At 38.8% G+C, this 10879-nt stretch overlaps 2 pseudogenes; both read right to left on the bottom strand.

The window, feature by feature from the left end:
- Positions 1 to 900: 900 nt before the first annotated feature.
- On the bottom strand, positions 901 to 1553 carry LOC101579299 (annotated as a pseudogene).
- Positions 1554 to 7117: 5564 nt separating this feature from the next.
- LOC101578909 lies at positions 7118 to 8753 on the bottom strand (annotated as a pseudogene).
- Between the last annotated feature and the right edge of the window lie 2126 nt (positions 8754 to 10879).

Here is a 10879-nt window from a genome sequence, read left to right as displayed (position 1 = left end):
AGAGCCACTTCTTGCTCAGGTTCAAATCATATTGCAAATTACAGGTTGTCCAGCAGATCCATTTATTGTTCTTGCAATACATTCTACTGTTTCTTGTACAGACAATATTTTAGTATGTTTCACAGAACTTCTTCATAGCATCCTAATAATAGTTTGTGGTTTTTACCTAGCAGATCTTCTGATATTTTGGTGGTGTGTAGATTTCATCTGATTTATATAAAAACAAATGAAAAGAAACATGCTGGTAGATCTTAGCACTTTATAGTTATGATGCTGTCTCTTTAGTAATATTGCAAGTTAGCTTTCAAAGAACCAATTCAATTTACTCATAATTTCTCTTAAATACATTATTTCCTTGTCAATAGTAGACATGTTTTTTTTCTAGAAGAAATACATGTTCAGAACAAACATCACAAAAATCTTGATTTTAAAAATGTAGTTGATTCCTTTTCATACATCATTTATAAAATAAAGGTTCAAATGCCTATGGATCTGCAAATCTAAGAAACATGAGTCCACATCATCAATTTTAGTCTTACAAAAACTAGAGTGCACAGTCTTAAGTGTGTAGGAGAGTTTCATTAAAATTCACTACTGCAAAGTTTAACTTCCTCATAATTATTTAAAAAATCACAGCATACATCATGAAATATTGCTATTTATGAAAAATGTAAAATTACAATAATGTTTTTTCATAATGGTCATACCAATATCCTTATTTATTTATTCCTAATTAAATTCAATTTTTACTACCAGATTCTGGGTTTGAGGTAGCTTCATAGTGGTTCTTTTGCTAGGGAAATGGTATGATTCTGAAATATTCAATTAGAGAAGGAAATATAGTACCATTTATATTGTTTCCTCACTTGACATACAAACTTAAAAGAAGTTGACCATTTTTTACTGATAAAAATACAGTTCTTTTGTGAGCATGGACGCTATACATGGAATCTGTTTCTTTGCATGAAAAGTGGAATCAAGGGAAAAGGACTCAAATTCTGTCACTACTTTCCAGTTAACCAAGTAAGAATGTGCATAAACTCCAGCTTGTGTGTATATAATTTCAGCGAAACATACAGTGACTGAATGAACTGGGATCCACCCTTTGAATGTCTCCAGGAACAGTGACCTGGAGCTGTGGAATATGCACACAGAAAGTCAGCCTCTACTGGTATGTGCTGGCATGCCATGTTATCATCAAAAGCACTGTCTGTCTCAATGCCACAGTCCAGTTCTGTACCTCAGCAAGCCTGAATAATGAAAAGTTTGGGTTTTCCAGCTAGACTTCTACAAAGATTGCCCCTGAAGAACTTTGTTAATCTGTTCAGGTCAACAGGTTCATTTGTTTCAAAAATTGTTCCTTCTTCACCATGATTTAGAATTACACACATAAAGCTGTTTCTTTTGCTATGATCTTCTTTAGAAACACTGAACAACAATTCCATAATTTCTTCGCTGACAAGATCATTTTTATTTCTCACTTTGTATTTCAAGTTCATAGGTGTTTCTCTGATGTTTGCTGCATCTACATCAGTACCAGATTGAGCTGTCATTCGTTGCTAAATTTTTAATGGATTTTGCATCCACTGAGCTTGCAGTATTCTCCATGGTTTTTTCTTAACTCTCAGCTCAGTGAGGCGCACAGGGTTTCTGCCCTGCTGCAGCAAGAGAGGTGAGAGTACTGTTGGGCCTGCCCCCAGCCCGCCCCCTGCCGGCCGCTCCTACCTACCTGGCTGCACCTACAGCTGCAGTGTGTCCCCTTCTGGTCCCTACGACCCTGCTCTCCTTAGTCTTCAGCCGGTCCATGTGCCTGCCCACAGGAGGTGGCTAACTTCTTGATAATGGCCTCCAGTTGACATTTCTTGTATTTATTGTTGCTTAATATTTATTTATTTATTTATTTTACCACAGACAAGCTAACACAGTAGTGACTGGCAACTTTTTTTCTCTATGCTGATAGGTGGATTATTGGGGAAGAACCCATGAGTAATATTGTGGCTCACTTGAGAGAACAGGGCACTGGGACGAAGAATCTGCAAACCCCAGCACAACACCCCCAAAGCAAAGCTAAACAAAATAAATCTTTCCCCAAACCAGAAACATGAGAAGACAGATAAATAAAATGGCTCCCTAAACAGCTTACTCCCCCTAAATTAGTAAAGAGAAAAATACAAGGGAAAGGAAATCATAAGCTATACAGCAGATAGCAATAAAATGGTACCAATGGAGCTAAAAAAAGGTGGATGGAAAATTTAAGATATATATATATATATATATATATATATATATCTCCAAACTATAACTAACTGAATATAACTAACCAGTGACTATAATGAGATAAATGATTGGCAGTACTAGTGAAGATGCTAACAAACAGCTCATGGAGCTAAAGAAAGAAATGCAAGACATGAATGCCCAGAACAGAAAAGAATTGGAGTACATAAGACAATTCCAAACAGAGATTCCAAGGACTGAAAACATGGGGAGCAGAAGAGACCAATGTGAAGACACTGTCTGATCTGGTGGACATGGCTGTGCCTGCTGGTCAATCAATAAGAAATATCTTAAAAACAATGGAAAAATCTTAAAAATAAGAAATGGATCCAGACGCTCCCACATGATTCAAAGAAGTCTAATATAAGACTAATTGAGTTAGTAAAAAAAAATCAAAAGACAGCACAAAGGACATTAAAAAAGATAAAAGGCAAAAACAAACAAAAAAAACTTTTTACACAAATAATAGCAAAAGACTTTCTAGACCTGGAAAAAGAATTTAACATGTAGATAAATGTAGCATGTAGAACTTCAAATAGTTATGATCAGAGAAAAATCACTCTACACCACCAAATAATTAATATTTCAGAAATATAGCACAAGAACAAGATCTTAAACATCGATGGAGAGCCCTGACTGCCAAGGCAGCCACTAAAAGTGAGACTGCACTCTGAGGCAGAGGCCCCAGAGCTCAGACTCAGCTTTGCAGGTGGTCCAGTAGGACTGAAGGGCCCTGGGACTGCCTCTTCCCTCTGGCCAGACTTACCTCTACCTGCCGTCTCCACAGAGGAGCCCTGAGTAATCATGACTATAGGAGGGAAAAGAAACCCAGTCTATTTATTGCTAGACATTGCCACAGGTCTTTTTGTCCTTCTCCAACTCTAACTTTCCTTCCAGTCATTGTATCTCAATAGAAACAGACTTTAGAAGATATATTGTTTTAGCTATAACTGAGGTAATGCAATATATTCAGGTTGTTTACTAAATGATGATGCTGAGACTGATATTTTACAAATGTAATCTATTGTTGTTCATGTGGAAGATTTAAAGTATTTCACTAGTTAAAACAGGTTCCCAAGGACAGATAACAACCTGTCAGTGTAAAAATGTTGTAAAGAAACTGGCTTATGCAGTGTCCAATAGCTTTGGACCTATAGATAGAGTCAGGCATTGTACTTGTGATGTAAAACTCAGAGCCACAGTGTTGAAAGGAAAAATCTATTGGCAGTGCCCCTTGCTTACCATGGGGGCCATATCCAAAACACTGAATGGGACATTAGTTTAATGTGACTAAATGCTTTGTACTTCATGATGAGTATGTAAGCCTGGTTGATTTTTAATATAACTCCTGTATTTCGTGTTGATAGTTAATACATGTGTGACCTCTCTTAACTAAAGCTAGAGGGGGGCCTGCCCCTTAGCTCAGTTCTTTAAGTGGCTGCTTCAATAAAGCAGTGAGGCTCAGGTTGCTGTGGTTTGATCCCCACAACTCAAGCCAGCCAAACCTGCCCTGAAGGCATTCGGAGAAAAAAAAAAAAAAAAAAGAAAGCCCTTCTGCTTTAACTAAAGCTAGAGGGACTTATACTACACTGTAAGACTCCATGAATAAAGGGGTCTAAGAGCTAGTGAGTTATGATTGCTAGGTCTCAAAAAGGGTTATAAATATACCTGTTAGCTTGAATATCCATGCTTTGATTATATATGTTCTAATCTTTCAGATAAGTTGCTATTTCTAGAAGATACCAAAACCCAGGTAACCATACAGGTAAAATCTAAAACCAAAAAGTTTTATCTTTCTCAGTGAGCCCCAGATTTCTGACACAAGCTATAAAAGTTAAAAGGGTTTGCAGGAATAAATTTGTCTGAGTTGAGGTGTTTCATAGTAAAAAAGGATACAAAATGGAATTGTAGATGGAAAATAAGAACGGGGATACTAGCAGCCTACAGGAAAGAAGGTAAATGTCCACAGCTGTTAGAGAAGGAAAAAGAAAGTGTTTATGATGGAGTCAGAGGAAGTTTCAGATTGAAGTGGTCATGTGTCTTCCCTCTCAGTCTGAGTGAACACATGTTAACTGCCAATATAAGGAGAAATCCTGTTAAATTTTCAATAGATTGCTTATACAGATTTGTCAGTAGTTACCCAGCCAGTGGCCCACTTGCAAATGGGAAAATATTGCTTTCCCTATGCCTGGTAACTCATGTTTTCCAGTAATAACAGGAAAGGACAGTTTGTTTGAGACAGTACCCAATAGCAATGGAAGATAAAAGGATTAAATCCCACATTTAAGAGTTCTCTGCTAATGGACCTAAAAAAATGTTCTGACTAGTGTTTTTATTTGGCCAATGTATGTTTAATAGTTTCTTTGCCTTTGTCTTCAGATTCAAAGCTGTAATGAAAATGTGTGGTGTCTATTGAGGGCCTTTAGATAGAACCTCTGAAGAATATATCTGACTGCCGGTCAACAACTATGACCCATTTCAGCTTGAAGAAGCAAGCAGTCATTGCCCATATTTCCCTCGTGGCAGTTCAGGTTACTTCTTCAGAGGGGGGAATGTTGCAGGCAGCCGAGTTAGACAGAAATATTATAGGCAGTCAGACAGGGCCAGACCCTCAAGGAGACAAGATGGAAGACAAGGTGACTTTGCAACATGGAAGAAACAGACACTCCCATATGGGCCACACCTAAAGACTAAGACAAAAAGAGGAAGCACAGCTACATACTTCCCTAGGGATGGGCATGAGGGATTGATATCCTAAATAGTATCAATCAACTTGAAAGAGCCCAAATGAGTCACTAGCCCAACCCCCAACAGGAAGAGACCCTGTTCTGTATTTGTGCCTGATTGCTATGTGACTCCTGACTCGCTTTCCCATTTGATACTGGATTTAGTCAATTTTACCTGAGCAATGGTGTTTGTAATCTCATTGGTTGAGCATAGTTTGGTCCCACCTCATGCCCAACTAAACAAGTTCCCATGTCTTCTCCACCACCTTAGACCTGCCTCACCACATGATTTTCCTCTATGAAAGTCCCTGCAAGAGACAACTTCCTGGGGGGAACTACCCACTCGGGCCCCCCTCCTGTCCCTCTCTTGGGACAGGAGCTTTCTTTCTCTCAATAAATATATTCTGCTCATAAAAAACAAACAAACAAACAAATAAACAAACAAACAAAAAGATCAATGAGAAGAAATGAACCACATAAAAGAAAAATATATCAGAATTGTAAGTTTTCTTAACACAAACACTAAAGGTAAAGAGAGCATGCATGGAATGAAGCTTGTTGAATTCATAAAAAAGCTTCTAATCCAGACTTTTATATATCCTACCAAGTTATCTTTCAAAATTGATGGGGAAATAAGATACTTCCATGATAAAGAAAACCTAAAGAAATTAATGAGCACCAAATAACACTTCAAAATTTCTCAAGGTTGTCTTAGAAGAAGTTGAAGCTAACAATGTCAAAAGATCCAACAAAATGAATAGGTCAGGTAGGGATATTAAGTAGAAGAAAAAGAAAAAAAAAACGGCAACAATAATACAATGACAAGCATAATTCAGTGCCTATTGATTATAATTATCAATGTAAATGGACTTAATTCATGAATCAAAAGATACAGATTAGCAAAAAGATCAAAAAAGAAAATCCAATGTGTTGTATAAAAGAAACATTCAACAAAAAGTTAACATGGACAAAAAAAAAAATCAAAAGGCAGAAAACATTATTCCATATAAAGGTGAAACCCAAAATAAGCAGAAGTAGCCATTTCATTTTCACACGAAGTGGACTTCAAGCAAAAGCTGATTGAAAGAGACAAATAAAGGACATATAATTTTTGTTAATGGTGCTGTTCAACAGAAAGTGATAATGATTACAAACACATAAACTGTGGTGCAGCCAACTTAAACAAACTCTAATGGATATAGAAGATCAAATAAACATCACTACAATTATAATGGGGGAATCTCAGTGCCCCATTATCACAAATAGACTGATAAACTAAAGAAACAAATCAACAAGAAATAACAGAGTTAAACCAAATCTAGTGTTCCAACCAATAGCAGAATATATGTTCTTTTCAGCTGCAGATAGTATTCTGTCCAAAGTAGAATATTCCAAGGACTACAGAACACTAAATTATAAAAACTGATAATGCTCAAAATTAAACAGGGAAATTTCAAATATAAGCCTTCAAAATTTAACCTTCCAAAGTTCACAAGAGAGAAATTCAACTTCTCTTTCTACTCTCCAGCTTTCTATTTTTTCCCTAAGAGCATGTGTGCATGTTGTTAAAAAAATGATTAACACCATATCTGAATGGAACTAAGGACTAACAAAGTTCATCCTAGAAAAAGTGTGATGCCTTCTAGCCTGTAAGGACTTCTGCTGAGAAACATTTTTTCAGAGGCTGGGGAGATGGCTCAGGGGAATAAGCACTTCCTTGGCAAGGACAAGGGCCTGAGTTCAATCCTTGGTTCCGCAAAAAAAAAAAAAAAAAAAAAAAAAAAAAAAGGAAGAAAGAAACATTCTGTCGGGCAAACTGTAACACACTTATGTCTTCGTGGTTTCCTTTCCTTATTGTTGCCTTGAAAATTTTCTGTTTTCTTTCTCTTTTTGGCCTTAAGTTTACTATCTTTTGGAGTAGAATTAAATATGACTGGTTACTTGTGACCATTCTGTACCTGGATACTTGTGTCCTTTTATAGTTTGAAAAATTTTTTTCTAAGTCTTAAATTTTATTTACATAACCTCCAGTGAGAACAGAACAGACCAATTATTACCACTTCTTCATAATACCAATGAGCCAAGCCAGGGAGGACAAGCATACCTGCAGCCAGCTGTCAGCCAGTGTGATGGGTGGGATCGCACAGAAGGCAGCCCTGGCCCCGGCCCTCTGCTGGAGGAGTATCCACTGTGGAGCAAGGGTTCCTGATAGTCTCATTAACAGACACGACCAGGCATGCAGCATCAGAGGCTGCTGTCAGGGCATTGATCCGCACCATAGCTGGCTCTGACATGAAAGCTTTGAAGTTGTCAGTAATGTTCTCGTTGTTGATGTCTACCCCATACCACATGCCATCCTGGGCATGCCAAGCCTATAGTTTGTTCAGGATGCTTGTGGCATCAAAGCCAGCATTGTCACATAGCTGGAGTGGGATAATCTACAAGGCCTTAGCATATGCCTCAATCAGTAGCTGTTGTTTTCCTGGGATAGTCCTTGAGTAATCCTGAAGGTACTTAGAGAGCTCCATCTCGATGGCTCCAACACCAGCCACCACTGAAACATTCTTGATGGCCCTCCTGACAGTCATGATGGCGTCATGCAGAGACTGCTCTGTCTCCTCCATGAACTGCTCAGCTCCACCATGGAGGATGAAGGTGCAAGTCTTAGCCTTGGGGCAGCCAGTGAAGAAATTGTACCTTTCACATCCAATCTGGGTCTATTTGAACAGCTGGCAGCAGCCCAGCACATCTGCTGATAGAGCACTCACGTTGGTCTGGATTGAGCCTCTGCAGGCCATCATTGTCCTCTTCAAATCCTCCTCAGGCACAAAGCTGGCACAGAACATGTCCCTATCAGTGAAGTACTGGGTGGCCACATCCCCAGTAGGGAGTTTGGACAAAACAACTTTGACTCCAGAATTATAGATCTTCTCTAACTTGTCACACAGACTGTTCCAGTCAGCATCACCAATTGCCTGATAATCCTCTACTATGTGGACTCTGATTTCAGCATTGTCTTTCTTCAGCTTGAGTTCAACATTTAATAAAGCAATTGTGGGGTTATTGTACTCTTTAGATTGCATTTCAAATTTAGTGTAAGAGAAAGTCTTCTTGAATGCAACACCAGCCACCAGCTGAGACTCCTCTAAGGCTCCACCCTGTACCTTCTTGATTCCAATCATCTTAAGCTGCAGCAAATCATCTAGCATCATCACAGCATCAACTACCACCTTACCAAAGAAGGCTTTCTGCTGGGAGATGAGCTGGGAGCTCAGAGCCATCATGGCACACTTCTCCAGCAGCTTCCTCTGCTCCACTTTAGCTTGTTTCCTCACAGCCACAGTGATCTCCTTGATCTTGTTAATTGCCAACTGGGTGGAAAGCTTGGGTGATGATCTAGGGGTGCAAATGTTCCTCCACATAGGGTTTCACCTGCTTCAGAAACCCTGTAGCCAGCAGTGTCACAGAGGTGGTGCCATCACCAACCTCAGCATCTTGAGACTTAGCAATGTCCACTAAAGTCTTTGCTGCAGGATGGATGACATTGAGAAGTTTCAAAATTGTGGTCCTATCATTAGAACTTGTTGCTTTGCCTCAGCCATTTACAATAAGCTTGTCCATGCCACAGGGACTGAGGGTGGTTCTTACAGCCTCAGAAATCACATGGCAGGTGCTGATGCCACTGTCAAGATGAGGGATGCCTTGGGAGCTGTCAGTCCCCTCTTTCAGCAGTATAACTGGTCTGGGCATCATTTTGGCAACTTCTCCAGGGACTCACTACTCCATTCTCTGTGTTCCGGCTGCCCACACCCAGGTTTGAAAAATTTTGTGATATTCTTTGGTTAAATAAAATTTATAGCTTTGTGGCATCCAGATGTAATTCTTTTGCTCCCCATAAATGAAATTGTGCTTTTAATGATGCTCCAAATTTCATAAACTTTCTCATTCTTCTTCATTTCTTCCCCATCTGTGTATTTTCTAGTAGTCTGTCTTCAAGCTCAACAATTACATGTGAGCAGTTATGTCTTATCATTGATACCTTCTATGATGTTTTTAAACTTTGCTTAGTATATTTTTCAGCTTATCTGATTTAGCAAATTGAAAAAAAAATCCATCTTTTTGTTTACTCTGAATACTGAGTCATTTCTTTGTATTATTTTGAAGTCTGCTAAATTTCTGTGATGTGGCTATCTCCAAGTCACTTTTGTGTCCTCACATGCTGAAGGGATCCAGTCAGTTTGTGGTGTATTATTGTGACCAGTAAAGTGAGGTTCTGGTTTCCTGAGTGGTCTGTGCCTATCTGCGTGCAAAGCCTTCAGAACATTGTAGGATTTTTTAAAATCAAAATAATTAACATTTTTAATTTTTTAAAGGAAAAATACTTTCCATAGGAAGGTCTTTCTATTTTTATGTCCTTCAGTAGCCAAATGGAACTTGATATAAACGTTTCCAAAATGCCAGCTTTGGTTTAATGCACAACTTTGAAAATAACTCATTAATGTACATATCAAGATGCTACTAAAAATTCATTAATATCCACATTGCAGGATTAAGTATTTATTTCAGTCTGGGTAATTTGGTTTTGTTTGTGCATATAATTCCAGAAACTCTAAGCAGGCTTATTTTGCTTCTATAGCTGCTTCTGCCATTTGAGCTTAAGATGACATTCTAAGTCCAGGTTTGCTATGAATTAGTTGTTGATGTGTTGTTACTGATTCAGCACTGCTGGATGATCCAAGCTTGTTCTAAATCTGGATCTATGATGCTATTCAAAATAAATCATGTGAAGTACTCAGAAAGGGGAGTCCATCTCTTCCAGTCTCTCTTGAGAGACAGGGTAAGCTTAGATGCCTCTTCACAGCCATTGAGCTGTGGTTGAGCACAATAGGATTCTGCAGCTCCTCCATGGATCCCTGTGGAGAAACCAATGCTAGGTTTTTGTGCCCCACTAGCAGCCACCAGTCCTGCCAAATTTTGTTTTTTCCTGTTGCTCACCAAGAGCAACACAGCACTAGGGTAGTAATAAGGCCTCTACCTCTGTAGAAAAGAACTTGAGGTTCAGCACTACCACAGCCAGCCTCATGTAATGTTGGCAAGCCCAGTCTGATAAACTAGGGCCACATGTCTTCCTCCTGTGAATGAGGCTGCTCCAAAGTCTCCATCTGTGGAAAGCTTGGGGATAAGGGCTGTGATGTAGCCCAGAGTTAGGAATCACCAGAGTGGCACTAAGTTTCAAGCCAAAGTCTCCTGTGCTCACTGCCTTGTCTTGGCACAGCAAAAGAGGTTTCATTCAACTCTACTGACTGACACTGCCACAAGCAGTGAGCAAAGTACACTTTTTCTGTTTTAACCTTGGGTGTTGTGTATTTTGCCTCAGCAACAAAAAAAGTAACAAAGATATAGAGGTATTATGGCCTCTAACTTTGTTTCCTTAGTATTTGTGAAAGCATATTTTTTGCCTGAATATTTATCAAATTGATGTTTCTGCAAAGGGATGATCATCAGTGAGTTTTAGTGAGCCATCTTGTTCTGCCCATTTCTCTCATGGTCTTATGTTTATCTGTTGTATTATACTTCAAAGTGCCTTTAATGTTTTAAAAATTTATTTTATTTCATATTTATTTTGTATCTATAGTTATATATCTCTGATTTATTTATTTATTTACTGAACCAGGGATTGAACCCAGGCCCTTGCGCTTGCCAAGCAAGCACTTATTCCACTGTGCCATCTACCTGGCCCCTCTGTGTCATTTAAACATAAATCATTTTAGGCTTTAAAAAGTATCTTTTTAAAATTGTTTACTCAGCGAGTGAGTGAGACGACCCAGGCCGCGGGATCCTGAACAGACCCAGAGCACAGGCCCAGCGAGTGGGTGAGA

This window comes from Octodon degus, unplaced genomic scaffold (genome assembly GCF_000260255.1).
Source record: "Octodon degus isolate 3935 unplaced genomic scaffold, OctDeg1.0 scaffold00341, whole genome shotgun sequence".
Taxonomy (NCBI): Eukaryota; Metazoa; Chordata; class Mammalia; order Rodentia; family Octodontidae; genus Octodon; species Octodon degus.
The sequence above is the reverse complement of the archived record's forward strand: the minus strand, read 5'-3'. Positions and strand labels throughout refer to the sequence as shown.